At 74.0% G+C, this 10000-nt stretch overlaps 26 non-coding genes across 26 annotated transcripts; all 26 read left to right on the forward strand.

Annotated features, from left to right (window-relative positions):
* Positions 1 to 61: 61 nt before the first annotated feature.
* On the forward strand, positions 62 to 179 carry LOC147599646 (5S ribosomal RNA). Its single transcript, XR_015259451.1, has one exon. It is a non-coding gene; the product is annotated as a 5S ribosomal RNA (ribosomal RNA).
* Positions 180 to 444: 265 nt separating this feature from the next.
* On the forward strand, positions 445 to 563 carry LOC147599647 (5S ribosomal RNA). The gene has a single exon (XR_015259493.1). It is a non-coding gene; the product is annotated as a 5S ribosomal RNA (ribosomal RNA).
* Positions 564 to 825: 262 nt separating this feature from the next.
* LOC147599648 (5S ribosomal RNA) lies at positions 826 to 943 on the forward strand. Its single transcript, XR_015259453.1, has one exon. It is a non-coding gene; the product is annotated as a 5S ribosomal RNA (ribosomal RNA).
* Positions 944 to 1208: 265 nt separating this feature from the next.
* LOC147599649 (5S ribosomal RNA) lies at positions 1209 to 1327 on the forward strand. The gene has a single exon (XR_015259494.1). It is a non-coding gene; the product is annotated as a 5S ribosomal RNA (ribosomal RNA).
* Positions 1328 to 1593: 266 nt separating this feature from the next.
* LOC147599650 (5S ribosomal RNA) lies at positions 1594 to 1712 on the forward strand. Its single transcript, XR_015259495.1, has one exon. It is a non-coding gene; the product is annotated as a 5S ribosomal RNA (ribosomal RNA).
* A 260-nt stretch (positions 1713 to 1972) lies between these two features.
* LOC147599651 (5S ribosomal RNA) lies at positions 1973 to 2091 on the forward strand. The gene has a single exon (XR_015259496.1). It is a non-coding gene; the product is annotated as a 5S ribosomal RNA (ribosomal RNA).
* Positions 2092 to 2357: 266 nt separating this feature from the next.
* On the forward strand, positions 2358 to 2474 carry LOC147599652 (5S ribosomal RNA). The gene has a single exon (XR_015259458.1). It is a non-coding gene; the product is annotated as a 5S ribosomal RNA (ribosomal RNA).
* Positions 2475 to 2740: 266 nt separating this feature from the next.
* Positions 2741 to 2859, forward strand: LOC147599653 (5S ribosomal RNA). Its single transcript, XR_015259497.1, has one exon. It is a non-coding gene; the product is annotated as a 5S ribosomal RNA (ribosomal RNA).
* Positions 2860 to 3124: 265 nt separating this feature from the next.
* LOC147599654 (5S ribosomal RNA) lies at positions 3125 to 3244 on the forward strand. The gene has a single exon (XR_015259456.1). It is a non-coding gene; the product is annotated as a 5S ribosomal RNA (ribosomal RNA).
* Positions 3245 to 3510: 266 nt separating this feature from the next.
* LOC147599655 (5S ribosomal RNA) lies at positions 3511 to 3629 on the forward strand. Its single transcript, XR_015259498.1, has one exon. It is a non-coding gene; the product is annotated as a 5S ribosomal RNA (ribosomal RNA).
* A 267-nt stretch (positions 3630 to 3896) lies between these two features.
* Positions 3897 to 4016, forward strand: LOC147599656 (5S ribosomal RNA). The gene has a single exon (XR_015259450.1). It is a non-coding gene; the product is annotated as a 5S ribosomal RNA (ribosomal RNA).
* Positions 4017 to 4283: 267 nt separating this feature from the next.
* Positions 4284 to 4402, forward strand: LOC147599657 (5S ribosomal RNA). The gene has a single exon (XR_015259499.1). It is a non-coding gene; the product is annotated as a 5S ribosomal RNA (ribosomal RNA).
* Positions 4403 to 4668: 266 nt separating this feature from the next.
* LOC147599658 (5S ribosomal RNA) lies at positions 4669 to 4787 on the forward strand. Its single transcript, XR_015259501.1, has one exon. It is a non-coding gene; the product is annotated as a 5S ribosomal RNA (ribosomal RNA).
* Positions 4788 to 5053: 266 nt separating this feature from the next.
* On the forward strand, positions 5054 to 5172 carry LOC147599659 (5S ribosomal RNA). Its single transcript, XR_015259502.1, has one exon. It is a non-coding gene; the product is annotated as a 5S ribosomal RNA (ribosomal RNA).
* A 266-nt stretch (positions 5173 to 5438) lies between these two features.
* LOC147599660 (5S ribosomal RNA) lies at positions 5439 to 5557 on the forward strand. The gene has a single exon (XR_015259439.1). It is a non-coding gene; the product is annotated as a 5S ribosomal RNA (ribosomal RNA).
* A 266-nt stretch (positions 5558 to 5823) lies between these two features.
* On the forward strand, positions 5824 to 5942 carry LOC147599661 (5S ribosomal RNA). The gene has a single exon (XR_015259503.1). It is a non-coding gene; the product is annotated as a 5S ribosomal RNA (ribosomal RNA).
* Positions 5943 to 6208: 266 nt separating this feature from the next.
* Positions 6209 to 6327, forward strand: LOC147599662 (5S ribosomal RNA). Its single transcript, XR_015259504.1, has one exon. It is a non-coding gene; the product is annotated as a 5S ribosomal RNA (ribosomal RNA).
* Positions 6328 to 6593: 266 nt separating this feature from the next.
* Positions 6594 to 6712, forward strand: LOC147599663 (5S ribosomal RNA). Its single transcript, XR_015259505.1, has one exon. It is a non-coding gene; the product is annotated as a 5S ribosomal RNA (ribosomal RNA).
* A 266-nt stretch (positions 6713 to 6978) lies between these two features.
* LOC147599664 (5S ribosomal RNA) lies at positions 6979 to 7097 on the forward strand. Its single transcript, XR_015259440.1, has one exon. It is a non-coding gene; the product is annotated as a 5S ribosomal RNA (ribosomal RNA).
* Positions 7098 to 7363: 266 nt separating this feature from the next.
* On the forward strand, positions 7364 to 7482 carry LOC147599665 (5S ribosomal RNA). The gene has a single exon (XR_015259506.1). It is a non-coding gene; the product is annotated as a 5S ribosomal RNA (ribosomal RNA).
* A 266-nt stretch (positions 7483 to 7748) lies between these two features.
* On the forward strand, positions 7749 to 7867 carry LOC147599666 (5S ribosomal RNA). The gene has a single exon (XR_015259507.1). It is a non-coding gene; the product is annotated as a 5S ribosomal RNA (ribosomal RNA).
* A 260-nt stretch (positions 7868 to 8127) lies between these two features.
* Positions 8128 to 8246, forward strand: LOC147599667 (5S ribosomal RNA). Its single transcript, XR_015259508.1, has one exon. It is a non-coding gene; the product is annotated as a 5S ribosomal RNA (ribosomal RNA).
* A 266-nt stretch (positions 8247 to 8512) lies between these two features.
* Positions 8513 to 8631, forward strand: LOC147599668 (5S ribosomal RNA). Its single transcript, XR_015259441.1, has one exon. It is a non-coding gene; the product is annotated as a 5S ribosomal RNA (ribosomal RNA).
* A 266-nt stretch (positions 8632 to 8897) lies between these two features.
* On the forward strand, positions 8898 to 9016 carry LOC147599669 (5S ribosomal RNA). Its single transcript, XR_015259510.1, has one exon. It is a non-coding gene; the product is annotated as a 5S ribosomal RNA (ribosomal RNA).
* A 266-nt stretch (positions 9017 to 9282) lies between these two features.
* Positions 9283 to 9401, forward strand: LOC147599670 (5S ribosomal RNA). The gene has a single exon (XR_015259442.1). It is a non-coding gene; the product is annotated as a 5S ribosomal RNA (ribosomal RNA).
* Positions 9402 to 9667: 266 nt separating this feature from the next.
* On the forward strand, positions 9668 to 9786 carry LOC147599671 (5S ribosomal RNA). The gene has a single exon (XR_015259511.1). It is a non-coding gene; the product is annotated as a 5S ribosomal RNA (ribosomal RNA).
* The last annotated feature ends 214 nt before the right edge of the window (positions 9787 to 10000 follow it).

Below are 10000 nucleotides of genomic sequence, written 5' to 3' on the forward strand. Positions count from 1 at the left end.
GCGGCCGCGCTGCGGCCGCAGCGGCCAGCTGCTGGAGAGGGCCGTTGGCGGGAGAGAGGGTGCCTACGGCCATACCACCCTGAGAACGCCCGATCTCGTCTGATCTCGGAAGCTAAGCAGGGTCGGGCCCGGTTAGTACTTGGATGGGAGACCGCCTGGAATACCGGGTGCTGTAGGCTTTTGCCCTCGGCCGGGGCGCCAGGCAGGCGCCCTCCGTTTTGCTGCTGCGGTGCTGCGGGCGGGCTGCTGCGCGGGGGCAGGTTGCGGAGGGGTTGCAGCGGGGCAGGGGCGGGGGCAGGTTGCGGGTAGGGCGCTGGGGGTCAGCGCCGGGGCGGGCGCGCGGTGGGCTGCGCGTTTGGCAGCAGCCGGGCCGCGCGGGGCCGCAGCGCGGGGCGGCGGCATGCGGCGCAGCTGCTGGAGAGGGCCGTTGGCGGGAGAGAGGGTGCCTACGGCCATACCACCCTGAGAACGCCCGATCTCGTCTGATCTCGGAAGCTAAGCAGGGTCGGGCCCGGTTAGTACTTGGATGGGAGACCGCCTGGGAATACCGGGTGCTGTAGGCTTTTGCCCTCGGCGGGGCGCCAGGCAGGCGCCCTCCGTTTTGCTGCTGCGGTGCTGCGGGCGGGCTGCTGCGCGGGGGCAGGTTGCGGAGGGGTTGCAGCGGGCAGGGGCGGGGGCAGGTTGCGGGTAGGGGCGCTGGGGGTCAGCGCCGGGGCGGGCGCGCGGTGGGCTGCGCGTTTGGCAGCAGCTGGGCCGCGCGGGCCGCAGCGCGGGCGGCGGCATGCGGCGCAGCTGCTGGAGAGGGCCGTTGGCGGGAGAGAGGGTGCCTACGGCCATACCACCCTGAGAACGCCCGATCTCGTCTGATCTCGGAGCTAAGCAGGGTCGGGCCCGGTTAGTACTTGGATGGGAGACCGCCCGGGAATACCGGGTGCTGTAGGCTTTTGCCCTCGGCCGGGGCGCCAGGCAGGCGCCCTCCATTTTGCTGCTGCGGTGCTGCGGGCGGGCTGCTGCGCGGGGGCAGGTTGCGGAGGGGTTGCAGCGGGCAGGGGCGGGGGCAGGTTGCGGGTAGGGGCGCTGGGGGTCAGCGCCGGGGCGGGCGCGCGGTGGGCTGCGCGTTTGGCAGCAGCCGGGCCGCGCGGGGCCGCAGCGCGGGGCGGCGGCATGCGGCGCAGCTGCTGGAGAGGGCCGTTGGCGGGAGAGAGGGTGCCTACGGCCATACCACCCTGAGAACGCCCGATCTCGTCTGATCTCGGAAGCTAAGCAGGGTCGGGCCCGGTTAGTACTTGGATGGGAGACCGCCTGGGAATACCGGGTGCTGTAGGCTTTTGCCCTCGGCCGGGGCGCCAGGCAGGCGCCCTCCGTTTTGCTGCTGCGGTGCTGCGGGCGGGCTGCTGCGCGGGGGCAGGTTGCGGAGGGGTTGCAGCGGGGCAGGGGCGGGGGCAGGTTGCGGGTAGGGGCGCTGGGGGTCAGCGCCGGGGCGGGCGCGCGGTGGGCTGCGCGTTTGGCAGCAGCCGGGCCGCGCGGGGCCGCAGCGCGGGGCGGCGGCATGCGGCGCAGCTGCTGGAGAGGGCCGTTGGCGGGAGAGAGGGTGCCTACGGCCATACCACCCTGAGAACGCCCGATCTCGTCTGATCTCGGAAGCTAAGCAGGGTCGGGCCCGGTTAGTACTTGGATGGGAGACCGCCTGGGAATACCGGGTGCTGTAGGCTTTTGCCCTCGGCCGGGGCGCCAGGCAGGCGCCCTCCGTTTTGCTGCTGCGGTGCTGCGGGCGGGCTGCTGCGCGGGGGCAGGTTGCGGAGGGGTTGCAGCGGGGCGGGGGCAGGTTGCGGGTAGGGGCGCTGGGGGTCAGCGCCGGGGCGGGCGCGCGGTGGGCTGCGCGTTTGGCAGCAGCCGGGCCGCGCGGGGCCGCAGCGCGGGGCGGCGGCATGCGGCGCAGCTGCTGGAGAGGGCCGTTGGCGGGAGAGAGGGTGCCTACGGCCATACCACCCTGAGAACGCCCGATCTCGTCTGATCTCGGAAGCTAAGCAGGGTCGGGCCCGGTTAGTACTTGGATGGGAGACCGCCTGGGAATACCGGGTGCTGTAGGCTTTTGCCCTCGGCCGGGGCGCCAGGCAGGCGCCCTCCGTTTTGCTGCTGCGGTGCTGCGGGCGGGCTGCTGCGCGGGGGCAGGTTGCGGAGGGGTTGCAGCGGGGCAGGGGCGGGGGCAGGTTGCGGGTAGGGGCGCTGGGGGTCAGCGCCGGGGCGGGCGCGCGGTGGGCTGCGCGTTTGGCAGCAGCCGGGCCGCGCGGGGCCGCAGCGCGGGGCGGCGGCATGCGGCGCAGCTGCTGGAGAGGGCCGTTGGCGGGAGAGAGGGTGCCTACGGCCATACCCCCTGAGAACGCCCGATCTCGTCTGATCTCGGAAGCTAAGCAGGGTCGGGCCCGGTTAGTACTTGGATGGGAGACCGCCCGGGAATACGGGTGCTGTAGGCTTTTGCCCTCGGCCGGGGCGCCAGGCAGGCGCCCTCCGTTTTGCTGCTGCGGTGCTGCGGGCGGGCTGCTGCGCGGGGGCAGGTTGCGGAGGGGTTGCAGCGGGGCAGGGGCGGGGGCAGGTTGCGGGTAGGGGCGCTGGGGGTCAGCGCCGGGGCGGGCGCGCGGTGGGCTGCGCGTTTGGCAGCAGCCGGGCCGCGCGGGGCCGCAGCGCGGGGCGGCGGCATGCGGCGCAGCTGCTGGAGAGGGCCGTTGGCGGGAGAGAGGGTGCCTACGGCCATACCACCCTGAGAACGCCCGATCTCGTCTGATCTCGGAAGCTAAGCAGGGTCGGGCCCGGTTAGTACTTGGATGGGAGACCGCCTGGGAATACCGGGTGCTGTAGGCTTTTGCCCTCGGCCGGGGCGCCAGGCAGGCGCCCTCCGTCTTGCTGCTGCGGTGCTGCGGGCGGGCTGCTGCGCGGGGGCAGGTTGCGGAGGGGTTGCAGCGGGGCAGGGGCGGGGGCAGGTTGCGGGTAGGGGCGCTGGGGGTCAGCGCCGGGCGGGCGCGCGGTGGGCTGCGCGTTTGGCAGCAGCCGGGCCGCGCGGGGCCGCAGCGCGGGGCGGCGGCATGCGGCGCAGCTGCTGGAGAGGGCCGTTGGCGGGAGAGAGGGTGCCTACGGCCATAACCACCCTGAGAACGCCCGATCTCGTCTGATCTCGGAAGCTAAGCAGGGTCGGGCCCGGTTAGTACTTGGATGGGAGACCGCCCGGGAATACCGGGTGCTGTAGGCTTTTGCCCTCGGCCGGGGCGCCAGGCAGGCGCCCTCCGTTTTGCTGCTGCGGTGCTGCGGGCGGGCTGCTGCGCGGGGGCAGGTTGCGGAGGGGTTGCAGCGGGGCAGGGGCGGGGGCAGGTTGCGGGTAGGGGCGCTGGGGGTCAGCGCGGGGGCGGGCGCGCGGTGGGCTGCGCGTTTGGCAGCAGCCGGGCCGCGCGGGGCCGCAGCGCGGGGCGGCGGCATGCGGCGCAGCTGCTGGAGAGGGCCGTTGGCGGGAGAGAGGGTGCCTACGGCCATACCACCCTGAGAACGCCCGATCTCGTCTGATCTCGGAAGCTAAGCAGGGTCGGGCCCGGTTAGTACTTGGATGGGAGACCGCCTGGGAATACCGGGTGCTGTAGGCTTTTGCCCTCGGCCGGGGCGCCAGGCAGGCGCCCTCCGTTTTGCTGCTGCGGTGCTGCGGGCGGGCTGCTACGCGGGGGCAGGTTGCGGAGGGGTTGCAGCAGGGCAGGGGCGGGGGCAGGTTGCGGGTAGGGGCGCTGGGGGTCAGCGCGGGGCGGGCGCGCGGTGGGCTGCGCGTTTGGCAGCAGCCGGGCCGCGCGGTGGCCGCAGCGCGGGGCGGCGGCATGCGGCGCAGCTGCTGGAGAGGGCCGTTGGCGGGGAGAGAGGGTGCCTACGGCCATACCACCCTGAGAACGCCCCGATCTCGTCTGATCTCGGAAGCTAAGCAGGGTCGGGCCCGGTTAGTACTTGGATGGGAGACCGCCCGGGAATACCGGGTGCTGTAGGCTTTTGCCCTCGGCCGGGGCGCCAGGCAGGCGCCCTCCGTTTTGCTGCTGCGGTGCTGCGGGCGGGCTGCTGCGCGGGGGCAGGTTGCGGAGGGGTTGCAGCGGGGCAGGGGCGGGGGCAGGTTGCGGGTAGGGGCGCTGGGGGTCAGCGCCGGGGCGGGCGCGCGGTGGGCTGCGCGTTTGGCAGCAGCCGGGCCGCGCGGGGCCGCAGCGCGGGGCGGCGGCATGCGGCGCAGCTGCTGGAGAGGGCCGTTGGCGGAGAGAGAGGGTGCCTACGGCCATACCACCCTGAGAACGCCCGATCTCGTCTGATCTCGGAAGCTAAGCAGGGTCGGGCCCGGTTAGTACTTGGATGGGAGACCGCCTGGGAATACCGGGTGCTGTAGGCTTTTGCCCTCGGCCGGGGCGCCAGGCAGGCGCCCTCCGTCTTGCTGCTGCGGTGCTGCGGGCGGGCTGCTGCGCGGGGGCAGGTTGCGGAGGGGTTGCAGCGGGGCAGGGGCGGGGGCAGGTTGCGGGTAGGGGCGCTGGGGGTCAGCGCCGGGGCGGGCGCGCGGTGGGCTGCGCGTTTGGCAGCAGCCGGGCCGCGCGGGGCCGCAGCGCGGGGCGGCGGCATGCGGCGCAGCTGCTGGAGAGGGCCGTTGGCGGGAGAGAGGGTGCCTACGGCCATACCACCCTGAGAACGCCCGATCTCGTCTGATCTCGGAAGCTAAGCAGGGTCGGGCCCGGTTAGTACTTGGATGGGAGACCGCCTGGGAATACCGGGTGCTGTAGGCTTTTGCCCTCGGCCGGGGCGCCAGGCAGGCGCCCTCCGTTTTGCTGCTGCGGTGCTGCGGGCGGGCTGCTGCGCGGGGGCAGGTTGCGGAGGGGTTGCAGCGGGGCAGGGGCGGGGGCAGGTTGCGGGTAGGGGCGCTGGGGGTCAGCGCCGGGGCGGGCGCGCGGTGGGCTGCGCGTTTGGCAGCAGCCGGGCCGCGCGGGGCCGCAGCGCGGGGCGGCGGCATGCGGCGCAGCTGCTGGAGAGGGCCGTTGGCGGGAGAGAGGGTGCCTACGGCCATACCACCCTGAGAACGCCCGATCTCGTCTGATCTCGGAAGCTAAGCAGGGTCGGGCCCGGTTAGTACTTGGATGGGAGACCGCCTGGGAATACCGGGTGCTGTAGGCTTTTGCCCTCGGCCGGGGCGCCAGGCAGGCGCCCTCCGTTTTGCTGCTGCGGTGCTGCGGGCGGGCTGCTGCGCGGGGGCAGGTTGCGGAGGGGTTGCAGCGGGGCAGGGGCGGGGGCAGGTTGCGGGTAGGGGCGCTGGGGGTCAGCGCCGGGGCGGGCGCGCGGTGGGCTGCGCGTTTGGCAGCAGCTGGGCCGCGCGGGGCCGCAGCGCGGGGCGGCGGCATGCGGCGCAGCTGCTGGAGAGGGCCGTTGGCGGGAGAGAGGGTGCCTACGGCCATACCACCCTGAGAACGCCCGATCTCGTCTGATCTCGGAAGCTAAGCAGGGTCGGGCCCGGTTAGTACTTGGATGGGAGACCGCCCGGGAATACCGGGTGCTGTAGGCTTTTGCCCTCGGCCGGGGCGCCAGGCAGGCGCCCTCCATTTTGCTGCTGCGGTGCTGCGGGCGGGCTGCTGCGCGGGGGCAGGTTGCGGAGGGGTTGCAGCGGGGCAGGGGCGGGGGCAGGTTGCGGGTAGGGGCGCTGGGGGTCAGCGCCGGGGCGGGCGCGCGGTGGGCTGCGCGTTTGGCAGCAGCCGGGCCGCGCGGGGCCGCAGCGCGGGGCGGCGGCATGCGGCGCAGCTGCTGGAGAGGGCCGTTGGCGGGAGAGAGGGTGCCTACGGCCATACCACCCTGAGAACGCCCGATCTCGTCTGATCTCGGAAGCTAAGCAGGGTCGGGCCCGGTTAGTACTTGGATGGGAGACCGCCTGGGAATACCGGGTGCTGTAGGCTTTTGCCCTCGGCCGGGGCGCCAGGCAGGCGCCCTCCGTCTTGCTGCTGCGGTGCTGCGGGCGGGCTGCTGCGCGGGGGCAGGTTGCGGAGGGGTTGCAGCGGGGCAGGGGCGGGGGCAGGTTGCGGGTAGGGGCGCTGGGGGTCAGCGCCGGGGCGGGCGCGCGGTGGGCTGCGCGTTTGGCAGCAGCCGGGCCGCGCGGGGCCGCAGCGCGGGGCGGCGGCATGCGGCGCAGCTGCTGGAGAGGGCCGTTGGCGGGAGAGAGGGTGCCTACGGCCATACCACCCTGAGAACGCCCGATCTCGTCTGATCTCGGAAGCTAAGCAGGGTCGGGCCCGGTTAGTACTTGGATGGGAGACCGCCTGGGAATACCGGGTGCTGTAGGCTTTTGCCCTCGGCCGGGGCGCCAGGCAGGCGCCCTCCGTTTTGCTGCTGCGGTGCTGCGGGCGGGCTGCTGCGCGGGGGCAGGTTGCGGAGGGGTTGCAGCGGGGCAGGGGCGGGGGCAGGTTGCGGGTAGGGGCGCTGGGGGTCAGCGCCGGGGCGGGCGCGCGGTGGGCTGCGCGTTTGGCAGCAGCCGGGCCGCGCGGGGCCGCAGCGCGGGGCGGCGGCATGCGGCGCAGCTGCTGGAGAGGGCCGTTGGCGGGAGAGAGGGTGCCTACGGCCATACCACCCTGAGAACGCCCGATCTCGTCTGATCTCGGAAGCTAAGCAGGGTCGGGCCCGGTTAGTACTTGGATGGGAGACCGCCTGGGAATACCGGGTGCTGTAGGCTTTTGCCCTCGGCCGGGGCGCCAGGCAGGCGCCCTCCGTTTTGCTGCTGCGGTGCTGCGGGCGGGCTGCTGCGCGGGGGCAGGTTGCGGAGGGGTTGCAGCGGGGCAGGGGCGGGGGCAGGTTGCGGGTAGGGGCGCTGGGGGTCAGCGCCGGGGCGGGCGCGCGGTGGGCTGCGCGTTTGGCAGCAGCTGGGCCGCGCGGGGCCGCAGCGCGGGGCGGCGGCATGCGGCGCAGCTGCTGGAGAGGGCCGTTGGCGGGAGAGAGGGTGCCTACGGCCATACCACCCTGAGAACGCCCGATCTCGTCTGATCTCGGAAGCTAAGCAGGGTCGGGCCCGGTTAGTACTTGGATGGGAGACCGCCCGGGAATACCGGGTGCTGTAGGCTTTTGCCCTCGGCCGGGGCGCCAGGCAGGCGCCCTCCATTTTGCTGCTGCGGTGCTGCGGGCGGGCTGCTGCGCGGGGGCAGGTTGCGGAGGGGTTGCAGCGGGGCAGGGGCGGGGGCAGGTTGCGGGTAGGGGCGCTGGGGGTCAGCGCCGGGGCGGGCGCGCGGTGGGCTGCGCGTTTGGCAGCAGCCGGGCCGCGCGGGGCCGCAGCGCGGGGCGGCGGCATGCGGCGCAGCTGCTGGAGAGGGCCGTTGGCGGGAGAGAGGGTGCCTACGGCCATACCACCCTGAGAACGCCCGATCTCGTCTGATCTCGGAAGCTAAGCAGGGTCGGGCCCGGTTAGTACTTGGATGGGAGACCGCCTGGGAATACCGGGTGCTGTAGGCTTTTGCCCTCGGCCGGGGCGCCAGGCAGGCGCCCTCCGTTTTGCTGCTGCGGTGCTGCGGGCGGGCTGCTGCGCGGGGGCAGGTTGCGGAGGGGTTGCAGCGGGGCAGGGGCGGGGGCAGGTTGCGGGTAGGGGCGCTGGGGGTCAGCGCCGGGGCGGGCGCGCGGTGGGCTGCGCGTTTGGCAGCAGCCGGGCCGCGCGGGGCCGCAGCGCGGGGCGGCGGCATGCGGCGCAGCTGCTGGAGAGGGCCGTTGGCGGGAGAGAGGGTGCCTACGGCCATACCACCCTGAGAACGCCCGATCTCGTCTGATCTCGGAAGCTAAGCAGGGTCGGGCCCGGTTAGTACTTGGATGGGAGACCGCCTGGGAATACCGGGTGCTGTAGGCTTTTGCCCTCGGCCGGGGCGCCAGGCAGGCGCCCTCCGTTTTGCTGCTGCGGTGCTGCGGGCGGGCTGCTGCGCGGGGGCAGGTTGCGGAGGGGTTGCAGCGGGGCGGGGGCAGGTTGCGGGTAGGGGCGCTGGGGGTCAGCGCCGGGGCGGGCGCGCGGTGGGCTGCGCGTTTGGCAGCAGCCGGGCCGCGCGGGGCCGCAGCGCGGGGCGGCGGCATGCGGCGCAGCTGCTGGAGAGGGCCGTTGGCGGGAGAGAGGGTGCCTACGGCCATACCACCCTGAGAACGCCCGATCTCGTCTGATCTCGGAAGCTAAGCAGGGTCGGGCCCGGTTAGTACTTGGATGGGAGACCGCCTGGGAATACCGGGTGCTGTAGGCTTTTGCCCTCGGCCGGGGCGCCAGGCAGGCGCCCTCCGTTTTGCTGCTGCGGTGCTGCGGGCGGGCTGCTGCGCGGGGGCAGGTTGCGGAGGGGTTGCAGCGGGGCAGGGGCGGGGGCAGGTTGCGGGTAGGGGCGCTGGGGGTCAGCGCCGGGGCGGGCGCGCGGTGGGCTGCGCGTTTGGCAGCAGCCGGGCCGCGCGGGGCCGCAGCGCGGGGCGGCGGCATGCGGCGCAGCTGCTGGAGAGGGCCGTTGGCGGGAGAGAGGGTGCCTACGGCCATACCACCCTGAGAACGCCCGATCTCGTCTGATCTCGGAAGCTAAGCAGGGTCGGGCCCGGTTAGTACTTGGATGGGAGACCGCCCGGGAATACCGGGTGCTGTAGGCTTTTGCCCTCGGCCGGGGCGCCAGGCAGGCGCCCTCCGTTTTGCTGCTGCGGTGCTGCGGGCGGGCTGCTGCGCGGGGGCAGGTTGCGGAGGGGTTGCAGCGGGGCAGGGGCGGGGGCAGGTTGCGGGTAGGGGCGCTGGGGGTCAGCGCCGGGGCGGGCGCGCGGTGGGCTGCGCGTTTGGCAGCAGCCGGGCCGCGCGGGGCCGCAGCGCGGGGCGGCGGCATGCGGCGCAGCTGCTGGAGAGGGCCGTTGGCGGGAGAGAGGGTGCCTACGGCCATACCACCCTGAGAACGCCCGATCTCGTCTGATCTCGGAAGCTAAGCAGGGTCGGGCCCGGTTAGTACTTGGATGGGAGACCGCCTGGGAATACCGGGTGCTGTAGGCTTTTGCCCTCGGCCGGGGCGCCAGGCAGGCGCCCTCCGTCTTGCTGCTGCGGTGCTGCGGGCGGGCTGCTGCGCGGGGGCAGGTTGCGGAGGGGTTGCAGCGGGGCAGGGGCGGGGGCAGGTTGCGGGTAGGGGCGCTGGGGGTCAGCGCCGGGGCGGGCGCGCGGTGGGCTGCGCGTTTGGCAGCAGCCGGGCCGCGCGGGGCCGCAGCGCGGGGCGGCGGCATGCGGCGCAGCTGCTGGAGAGGGCCGTTGGCGGGAGAGAGGGTGCCTACGGCCATACCACCCTGAGAACGCCCGATCTCGTCTGATCTCGGAAGCTAAGCAGGGTCGGGCCCGGTTAGTACTTGGATGGGAGACCGCCCGGGAATACCGGGTGCTGTAGGCTTTTGCCCTCGGCCGGGGCGCCAGGCAGGCGCCCTCCGTTTTGCTGCTGCGGTGCTGCGGGCGGGCTGCTGCGCGGGGGCAGGTTGCGGAGGGGTTGCAGCGGGGCAGGGGCGGGGGCAGGTTGCGGGTAGGGGCGCTGGGGGTCAGCGCCGGGGCGGGCGCGCGGTGGGCTGCGCGTTTGGCAGCAGCCGGGCCGCGCGGGGCCGCAGCGCGGGGCGGCGGCATGCGGCGCAGCTGCTGGAGAGGGCCGTTGGCGGGAGAGAGGGTGCCTACGGCCATACCACCCTGAGAACGCCCGATCTCGTCTGATCTCGGAAGCTAAGCAGGGTCGGGCCCGGTTAGTACTTGGATGGGAGACCGCCTGGGAATACCGGGTGCTGTAGGCTTTTGCCCTCGGCCGGGGCGCCAGGCAGGCGCCCTCCGTTTTGCTGCTGCGGTGCTGCGGGCGGGCTGCTACGCGGGGGCAGGTTGCGGAGGGGTTGCAGCGGGGCAGGGGCGGGGGCAGGTTGCGGGTAGGGGCGCTGGGGGTCAGCGCCGGGGCGGGCGCGCGGTGGGCTGCGCGTTTGGCAGCAGCCGGGCCGCGCGGGGCCGCAGCGCGGG

The sequence above is a fragment of the Chlamydotis macqueenii genome, chromosome 9 (genome assembly GCF_036417535.1).
Source record: "Chlamydotis macqueenii isolate bChlMac1 chromosome 9, bChlMac1.mat, whole genome shotgun sequence".
Taxonomy (NCBI): domain Eukaryota; kingdom Metazoa; phylum Chordata; class Aves; order Otidiformes; family Otididae; genus Chlamydotis; species Chlamydotis macqueenii.